Source organism: Populus euphratica, unplaced genomic scaffold (assembly GCF_000495115.2).
Source record: "Populus euphratica unplaced genomic scaffold, PopEup_1.0 scaffold232.1, whole genome shotgun sequence".
Taxonomy (NCBI): domain Eukaryota; kingdom Viridiplantae; phylum Streptophyta; class Magnoliopsida; order Malpighiales; family Salicaceae; genus Populus; species Populus euphratica.
This window is the reverse complement of record NW_011500114.1, coordinates 282,556-293,870: the sequence shown is the minus strand read 5'-3', so window position 1 is coordinate 293,870 and position 11,315 is coordinate 282,556.

Genomic DNA, 11,315 nt, shown 5'->3' with positions numbered 1-11,315 from the left:
CTTTAGCACAAAGGGACATCATTGGAAAAATAATTGGAGAGGAACTACAGGTCTCCATAATGTCGGCTCGAATGAATGCAATGTTTAACCATGCTGATGCCTTCATTGCTTTACCAGGTGGTCTAGGCACATTGGAAGAGATCTTTCATATTTCCTCTTGGGCCCAACTGCACATTCACCATAAACCCATAGGTTTGTTAAATGTTAATGGTTATTATGATAAGTTGTTATCTTTTCTTGATCATGCTATGGAACAAGAATTTCTAACATCTTTTGGACGACAAATCATAATCTTTCATTCTTGTAATTGATCCCTCCATGAATCGCATAAATTGATCATCTAACGAAAGCCGTAAAAAGCTTAGATTAGATTTGAGTCTTCATTTGTAATTTTGTGTTGTTTTGTTTTATTATTGTGTTTTGTTATTTCTTATTTTTGTTTAAGTGTGTTTCAGGTTTGTCAATGTTCGTTATTTCAGGTGATATCTTCTATACTCTATCTTTCTACCTTAGAACATTGAGGACAATGTCTCGCTTTGGTTGGGGGGAGAGGGTAGTAGTTGATAAAAAAAAAATCTATTTTCCATTTCATAAGGCACATGCATAATTGTTGTTACTAGGATGGCAGAGTAAAGGAGCTCTTTTGTTAAAGTGACTCTTGAGACGCATCTTAGTAACCATTCTTAACAAGATCTATTATAATACTTCTTGAAATATTCAGATTTACAAACTCTCGCATTATTATCACTTAATTTTGCTCATATACTTATTTAACATGTATTCTTAAACCTTAATTTACACACAAACACACACTTTAACATATGATTGTAGGTTGCATATTGGATTATTACATTATTTATGTTCTTTTGTTAAAGGTAACAACTAAGGGAAAGGGATTGTATATAATTAAAAAAATAAAAAAAAAGAAAGAAAAAGAAAAAGAAAAAAAAAGGAAAAAATGATAATAATAAAAATATAGATAAGTTTGGTTTCGTAGCCTCCCTAACCTAAGCAATTAAGCCCGAAGGGGTGTTTTAACACCTAATACCCTAAAGTCAACTGACTTGGGAGCTATTGACCCAACGCTTGTTACATGGGTTGAGGAGAAAAGCTTAAGGAAATCAAACATTGCACTATCTACATATCAGTATCTGCGACCCGAGTTACTAAGCTCGTAGGGGTGTCTTAACACCTAATGCCCTAAGACCGACTGGTCTGGGAGTCATTAGCCAAAAGCTTGTTACATAGGTTAAAGATGTATGGTGTTTTTAAATTATATGTATATATATTTAAAAAAAAAAGAAGAAAAAAAAAACAAAAATAATAATCCCAACCCAAGGAAGTTAACCTTAAACATTAGAACAAAAATTTTGTTTACTTCCAAGAAAAGCCCTATAATTATGTGTTGATACATTGAGCACAAAAGAATGGTTTATTAATATCTTGTTAAGAGGTATTGAGCAGATATATATATAAATGAGAGTTTATTTATCTAGATAGATTAATGGAAGTTAAATGATGAATACCTTGCTTTGTGGAATTTGCAAATTGTTTTTCTATTTTAACTAGGGACTAGTAATAAGCTGGTTGGGGGGTGTGATTAGTACTTAAAAGTGCATTTTTATCATGGTTTTATATCATCATTTTGCACTTGAAGTATCAATAACTCCTTAACTAAAGCATGTTTTATAATAATATATCTAATAATATAAGATACCTTTAATTTGTGGTAAATGTCTATTTTTAATGCAGGCCTATCACATAAATGAAAGGATTGATTGATGACTTTAAGAACTGAAATTGAAAGGGCAAAAAGATGACCAAAATTAGAAAAGAGATGTCGGTGCAATCCAAACCAGAACACTGTCTGGTAATTGGGTCATATCTGCAGCTATAGATCTCAGATTTAGGTTTATTTTATATGGATGGAAAGGTAAGACATAGGCCTACAACTTTTATATGGAGCCCAAGATCTAAAAATATCATTTTCAAGTCCAGACTATAGCAACAACAAAGAAGCCTGAATCTGTCCTCCAGCCCGAGCACTATTCAGTATTTTGGCCATATCTGGAGTTCTAGAAGTACAAATGAGTTGAATTGTTTATACAAGAAAGCTGAGACAATTTCCTATAACTTTCATGTTTTCTAGTGGCTCCAATTTTGACGTTATCAATGATGTTTTGGGCAGATAAGAGAAGATAAGGATTGTCACCAAGTCAAGAGTTGGCCACCCACTCATCAATTAGTCATCAAATCAATAGTTCCCAATTTTGGCCTATAAAAGGAGGCATTTGCCATGCATTTAGGCATCTTGGTCTCCAGATCAAGATCATGCTCTTTCTTTCTTTCTTTGTATTTTTTGTAATGTTTATGCTTTGCTTTCATTAATATCAAGTTTATGCCTTTTATTTCCTTTCCTTTACTTAGTTAACTCTTATCTTATTTATGTTCTTATTTTGTTTATTTATTTTTCTTTCTTTTATTATGTCTAGCTAAGTTTATTATGTCAAGGTGAAAAGGTTACACTAATGGTGTAAGAATAAGTATAGTGTAAACTCAATATGGACTTTAATGTTTGATACTAACATGTTTTGTATTTGTTATCTTGTTCACTCTTTAATACTTTGCTTGTTAAATGACTAATCTTGATTTATGTTGTATAACACTTGGTACAACAAATGCTTGGCACTTTCATAGCCCATAATGTATGGTATAACCGACACCTGAGCTATGAAAGGAACTTGATTTGTTGTTAACATAAGTTATAATCATGAATGCTTGACGAGATTTACAAGTATTAGCATTAATTAAATAAGATGACTAATGTAATCATGTTAACAATTTATAATCTGATTGGAACCTTCTTTGTGTGTGGTTTCCAATTAACTAATAAGAGTTTATACTATACTTGTTTGACATACCATTAGTGGATCCTCTAACCTTGACATTTATTGGTATCGTTGTTAAATCTTTACGTTAATATTCCATCTCAAAGTTCTCATCATCTTCTTCTTCTTTATTATTACTACTACTACTACTACTACTACTACTACTACTACTACTACTATTATTATTATTATTATTATTATTATTGTTGTTGTTGTTGTTGTTGTTGTTGTTGTTGTTGTTGTTGTAATTACTATTATTATTGTTGTTGTTGTTATTGTTATTGTTGTTGTATTATTGTTATTTATAATTTATACAATTAACCTCCCTATGGTTTGACCCCGGTCTTGCCAGGTTATTTATTACTTCGACACTCCTGCACTTGGAAGAAGACATCAATCTTTTAGTTATGTCAGATCCTCTAACATTGACATTTGTTATTATCATTGTGTAATCCTTACATTAATATTTCATCTCAAAGTTCTCATCGTTTTCTTCTCCTTCTCCTTCTTTTTCTTTATTATTATTATTATTACTATTATTATTAGTATTACTACTACTACTACTACTACTATTATTGTTATAGTTGTTGTTGTTGTTGTTGTTGTATTATTATTATTGTCATCTATAATTTATAGAATTAACCTCCTTATGGTTCGACCCCGGTCTTGCCGGGTTATTTATTACTTCGACACTCCTGCACTTGGGAGGAGATATCAATTTTTTAGTCGCGTCAACCTGCAAAGGTCTCTTTTTATGGATGTGAGGACTCTTTAATGGTAAAGTCAGTAACTTTGTAAAGAGAGAAATTGCAATGATATTTAGAGAGATAAACTTTAAAAATATATATGCTGAAAATATTAAGAATAAAGAGATTGTGAAATTTTACTTGAAGTCATGATGTATTTATAACCGATGAATCTTATCCTTTTATGGAGAGAAGAGGCTAAAGTGTATTTTTACCTTTATGATATTTTGAGTTATATTCTACTTAAAATAATATGAATTAAATCCATATAAAATACATATTTAAGCCTACAGGGGTTTTAGGGTCTGTTTGGGTTTTTTTGCTCAATTTGTTTTAGATCCATCAATAGCCCGCTAAGTTTTTATTGTTTTAATCTATAAAGACTTGTAAAAATACATGGTTACCATGATGAGTTCATCAAATTTTCTTCATATGAGAAGAAGGGTTGAAATCCCTAGTAATAAACTAGAGAGCTCATATATAGGGGTGTGCACCAGTTTAAAAAAAAAAGTATATAAAAGGAAACCATAGAGGAATCCATACTTAGAAAAATTCTTAAAAGGATGAGGTGAGATATAAAAGACTCTATATTTAGAAAACTTCTCTAAAAAGCCAAGTTATTGCTTTGAAAAAGTTATGAAGAAAAAGTTACTATTTAGAGAAGAAAATCTAAGTGATTAATAGAAACCTATGAAGGGTGAGCCTATACTTAAAAAAAATTCTAAAAAGCTAAGGGGAACCTAAGAAAGGTGATTAATGGTGACACCCATACTTAGAAAAATTTCTAAAGTGTAGTGGGGATGGATCCATGGAGGGTGGTTTTATTACACCATAAAAACTAAGTTCATCCCTTAGAGAGTGATTGCACTAGAATGTAGGAAGTATGTGGCCTCTTTAGGATAATGTCATAAACTAATTTTGAATTTCTTCTAAAATTACCATTTTCTTTTGAAATGAAAAGTAATTAAACAAATTGATTGAAAATGGAGAAAAAAGAGAGATTAGCAACCAAACTAGAATTTTGGGTAAAATTAAGAGCTCAATTGTATTCCATTATACCCAAGACTGAAGGACAATATAGATTTAAGCCTAAATTAAATGATTATTAGTTGAATTTATAAAACATTAAGTATAAGGTCTTAATTAGATTTTTAATATGCTAATTTGATTTAGTCATGGCCCTAATTAAAGGTTTGATTAAGTTTAAGAATTAATTTGGGTCAAATTAAAATATTTAATGAAGTACAAGGACTTAATTGGATTTTTAATGATCTAAATTAATTTTATTAGAGACTTAATTGGTTTAAAACTAAGTTTGGAAGTTTAATTTAGGCTTAATTGAGAATATTATAATATTAAATGACCACATTTTATTTTTCCAAACTCAATTGGGTGAAATCAAGAATGAAATTACAAGAAAATCAAAGTTTAAGAGTTAATTGAGAGCCAAATAGAATAGATTTAGAACCATTAACTAACTTGTAAAACATGCGAGACTACAAAGATTAAAATTGATAAAATCAGTAACTAAATTGAAAGTTAAATGGTCAATTGTCAAGTGTTTTGACAATGGATTTTTTTGGCTAAAGGGCATGTTTGACAAACACATCTTTAAGTTTATTTTGGCAATTTCATATAAAAAAATAAATTTGCCAAACAGAACACAAATAAATTTTCAAAAAATTCTAAAAAATTTCAAAGACTATTTTAAAATTATTTGTGTGTCCCTTTTCCCAACCATTTCACTTAATATCATGTTTGTAGAATTATACTGTAACATATTGACTCAGTATTAAAAATACTAGCTTTTCATCAAAATTTCAAAAATTCTAAAAATTTCCTCATTTAAAAAAAATATATTTTATTCTGTATGCATATAATCAAATTCTAAAATTTTCATGCATATTTTACATTAAAAAAATTGCATCTTCATCATACTTTGAAAAAAAAATCAATTAATGAGTATCACAACAAGTTTGTGATTATCTAATATGATTTGACTAAAATGTCAAATAAAAAAAATCTATTTTCTTGGGTTTTAGTATTGTTAATTTTTAACATGGTAAGATATGAATTTTCTTACTAAGGAAGACTTTTAAACAAACTTTTTTGGGTTTTTTAGAATTCCTAGGTTTGGAGATAAAGATCAACATAGCAAATTATTATAGGTAGAGTGCATTGGGAGTGATACATTTTCTTCTAACACAATCAATCTCCTTACTTCAACTCTTGCAAACCATTAGGTTTTCTAGTAACCATAATACTAAGTGAAGACTCTCTTTCACTTTGTTTTACTAGTAAAGGAAAATAATTCCTTGTCCTTTCCACCCATATCATTCCCAATATGCTCGTTTCTAGAGAACGATCATCAGGACAAAATGATGACTCCACTGGAAACTATCATGAACTAAGTTTTGTTTGTTTATTTGATTGTTTTTTTTTATTGTGTACATTTTTGTTTTTTTATACTTTAAATCGTATTGCTTTATGTCCATCATTTTTATTATCAACATGCATTCTTTTATACAGATGGCACATGTATTTGTATATTGGATATGACTAATGATTAGTACTTAAAAGTGCACTTTTTATCAAGGTTTTATGTCATCATTTTGCACTTGAAGTATCAATAACTCCTTAACTAAAGCATGTTTTTTAATAATATATCTAATAATATAAGATACCTTTAATTTATGGTAAATATTTGTTTTAAATGCAGGCCTATCACATAAATGAAAGGATTGATTGATGAATTTAAGAACTGAAATTGAAAGGACAAAGAGATGGCCAAACTTAGAAAAGAGATGCCGGTGCAATCCAAACTGGAATACTGTTCGGTAATTAGATCATATCTGGAGCTGTAGATCTCAGATTTAGGTGTACTTTATATGGATAGAAAGATAAGACATAGGCCTACAACTTTTATATGGAGCTCAAGACTTAAAAATGTCATTTTCAAGTCCAAATTGTAGCAACAACAAAGAAGTCTGAATCTGTCTTCCAACCCGAGCACTGTTCAGTGTTTGGCCCATATCTAGAGTTCTAGAAGTCCAAATAACATGAAGTTTTTACACAAGAAATCTGAGATACTTTCCTACAACTTTCATGTTTCAAGTGGCTCCAATTTTGAGGTTATCAATAATTTTTGGGGTAGACAAGAGAATATAAGGATTGTCACCAAGTCAAGAGTTGGTCACCCACTCATCAATTAGTCATCAAACCAATAGTTCGCAATTTTGGCCTATAAAAGGAGTCATCTTCCATGTATTTAGGCATCTTGGTTTCTAGATCAAGATCATACTATTGCTTTCTCTCTTTGTATGTTTTGTAATGTTTATGCTTTGCTTTCATTAATATCAAGTTTATGTCTTTCATTTCCTTTCATTTACTTAGTTAACTTTTATCTTATTTATGTTCTTATTTTGTTTATTTATTTTTCTTTCTTTCATTATGTTTAGTTAAGTTTATTATGTCAAGGTGAAAAGGTTACACTAATGGTATAAGAATAAGTATAGTGTAAACTTTATATGGACTTTCATGTTTGATACTAACATGTTTTGTATTTGTTAACTTGTTCACTCTTTAATACTTTGCTTGTTAAATGACTAATGTTGATTTATGTTGTATAACACTTGGTACAACAAATGCTTGACACTTTCATAGCCCATACTATATGGTATAACCGACACCCAAGCTATGAAAGAAACTTGATTTGTTGTTAATATAAGTTATAATCATGAATGCTTGACGAGATTTACAAGTATTAACATTAATCGAATAAGATGACTAATGTAATCATGTTAACAATCTATAATCAAATTGGAACCTCCTTTGTGTGTGGTTTCTAATTGAATAATAAGAGTTTATACTATACTTGTTTGACATACCATTAATGGATCCTCTAACCTTGACATTTGTTATTATCATTGTTTAATCCTTACATTAATATTCCATCTCAAAGTTCTCATCATCTTCTTCTTCTTCTCCTTTTTTTTCTTTATTGTTGTTGTTGTTGTTGTTGTTGTTGTTCTTACTACTACTACTACTAAAATTATTAGTATTATTATTGCTACTATTATTATTATTGTTGTTATTGTTACTATTGTTGTTATTTATAATTGTTGTTTATAATTTGTACAATTAACCTCCCTATGGTTCGACTCCGGTCTTGCTGGTTTATTTATTACTTCGAAACTCCTCCACTTGGGAGAAGACATCAATCTTTTGATCGTGTCAAGTTTTTGGCACCATTGCCGGGGAAGTAAGTTCTTGTACAAATTATAATATTTATTTTGATATTCTCTTTTCACTTTTCTTGTATATAACTTTGTTTCTTTTGTTTTGTTCCTCCTTGTTTTATTTTCTTCTTCCTTTTATTCTATTCCTACATTTGCATGAGAGTGTGGTTACGTACATCAAGTGGTAAACTTTGTAGGGTATCCTCATCATTTTCAGAAAATATGGCCGAAGAAGATTATCAATCACTTCATAATGAGAATAATCGTGTTAGAACACTTAGAGACCATATGAATCCCACAAGAACAAGTGCACTATCATGCATAGTTTTTCCCCCTGATGCATCTCATTTTAATTTTAAGTCAGACATTATTCAACTTTTACCTTCTTTTTATGGCTTAGATTTAGAAAATCCATACTTGTATTTAAGAGAATTTGAGGAGGTCTGCAACACATATAATGATTCAAATTATAGCATGAACATCATCAGATTAAAGCTTTTTCCTTTTTCATTAAAAGATAAAGCTAAAACATGGCTATAAAATTTGAGACCAGGATCCATTCGTGCTTGGGATGAAATGCAACAACAGTTTTTAAAGAAGTTTTTCCCATCTCACAGAATAAACTCTTTCAAAAGACAAATCACCACTTTCACTCAAAATCCAGGAGAAACATTTTACCAATATTGAGATAGGTATCGAGACTTGCTAAATACTTGCCCTCATCATGGTTTTGAAACATGGAGATTGGTTTCATATTTTTATGAAGGGTTAACACCTAGAGATAGGCAAATGATTGAATTGATGTGCAATGAAACTTTTGAAGATAAAGACCTTGATGATGCAATGAAGTACTTAAACTTGTTAGCTGAAAATACTTAAAATTGGGACACCGCGGGTACTTATACTTAAAACTTAACCTCATACATCTAGTGGAGGTATGTACAACCTTAGGGAAGATCATGACCTCCAAACTAAGTTTGCATCTTTAGCTAGAAAAGTCGAGACACTATAATTGAAAAAGAGTGGTCAATTAAAATCTGTTGAAAACTTTGTGTGTCAAATATGTGAAACAAATGAACACTCAACCAATAACTGTCCAACCTTGCCTTCTTTTAAGGAATGTCTCCATAAACAAACCTATACTTTAAACGGTTTTCAAAGGCCCAATCATAACCTATAATCGCAAATATACAATCTTGGTTGGAGAAATCACCAAAATTTTAGTTGGAAGAGTGACTATGCACAAACTTCACCACCATAGTTTCAAGCACACCATAATTTCCAAAATTCTCATGGATATGCATCTCCTTATACTCCACCTCCTAAAAGAAATTTTGAGGAAACTTCGTATGCATTCATTGAAAAGCAAGAGACAATCAACACTCAACTTGCTCAAAGCATAACAGATTTTCAAGATACTCTTGCAAAATTCACATCTGCTCTTAGTTTTCAAGAGAAAGGTAAGTTTCCATCTCAACCACAACAAAATATCAAGGGACAATACAATGCAAATACAAGTAGTTTTGGAAGTCAACACATGGATCAAGTCAAATCAGTCATCACTCTTCATAGTGGTAAGGTTATTCATAAACCATTTCTTGAACCTTGTGAGAAAGATGATGAGTCAATCTTTAAGGGTAAAGAAGGGGTTGAATCTGAACATTGCAAAGAAAAGACTGATTACCCACCAGCACTTCCATTTCCTCATGCCATGACCAATCAGGAAGAAATCGAGGATGAAAAAGACATCAAAAATGTTGATGCCGATCTTTTATCAAAAGTGACAATAGATTCGACACCCGACATCACACCAATCTATGATTATTTTCTTGATGAATCTCTACTTTCTCTTAGTTCAATGCCTTGGTTTGCTAAAAATATCAATTCTATTACTTCAGGATTTTTGCCAGCTCAATAGAGTACCGAAGATAAAAGAATATTTTTTAGCAACGTACAAAATTTTTATTAGGATAACCCTTACTTATTCAATTATTGTCCTGATCAAATATTTGAAAGATGCATTCCCGACAATGAGGTAAGTAATTTCATTAAATTTTATCACTCTAAAGCACTTGGGGATCATTTCTTGTCAAAATAGAGAACTGTAGAAATCTTACAAAGCGGATTTTATTGGCCCATTATATTCAAGGAATCACATGCATTCCGCAAAACCTGTGAAAATTATCAAAAGGTGGGATTTATTTCAAAACACAGAGAGTCTTTAGATAATCTTATATTGACTCTTAAGTCTCATCATAGTCGCGATAAGCATCGTGCAATTCATGACTTATGAACCCATTTTCATAAGAACATGCTTGACATAGTCTTGGGAATTTGAATACCAAAGACTTTGTTTGCCAGTTTTTAAAAAAACTGGATGGGAAACCTATCCCCGACCCATAGAGGGCGTTTAAGTCGTTCTTCGATGTAAAACCAAGGGAAGATGTGAGCCACAATCACAGCTACCTGTACATACACATGCTTTTTCAAAAATAAATAAATAAAGAGAGAGAGAGTGTGTGAGACTCCAGCTGGCCTACACATAGGTGGTATGATTGCCCTTTTAATTTTTCATCTAAAATTAGTACTTAAAAGTGCATTTTTTATCAAGGTTTTATGTCACCATTTTGCACTTGAAGTATGAATAACTCCTTAACCAAAGTATGTTTTATAATAACGTATCTAATAATATAAGATACCTTTAATTTATGATAAATGTTCCTTTTAAGTGCAGGCCTATCACATAAATGAAAGGATTGATTGATGAATTTAAGAACTGAAATTGAAAGGACAAAGAGATGACCAAACTTAGAAAAGAGATGTCGGTACAATCCAAACCGGAATACTATTCGGTAATTGGATCATATATGGAGCTATAGATCTCAGATTTAGGTCTATTTTATATGGATGAAAAGGTAAGATATAGGCCTACAACTTTCATGTGGAGCCCAAGACTTAAAAATGTCATTTTCAAGTCCAAATTATAGCAACAACAAAGAAGTCCGAATCTGTCTTTTCCAGCCCGAGCACTGTTCAGAGTTTGGCCCATATCTGGAGTTCTAGAAGTCCAAATGAGCTGAATTTTTTATAGAACTAAGGTGAGACAATTTCCTACAACTTTCATGTTTTTAAGTGGCTCCAAGTTTGACATTATCAATGATGTTTTGCGCAGACAAGAGAAGATAAGGATTGTCACCAAGTCAAGAGTTGGTCACCCACTCATCAATTAGTCATCAAACCAATAGTTCCCAATTTTGGCCTATAAAAGGAGACATTTGCCATGTATTTAGGCATCTTGGTTTCTAAATCAAGATCATACTCTTGCTTTCTCTCTTTGTATTTTTTGTAATGTTTATGCTTTGCTTTCATTAATATCAAGTTTATGCCTTTCATTTCCTTTCATTTACTTAGTTAACTTTTATCTTATTTATGTTCTTATTTTG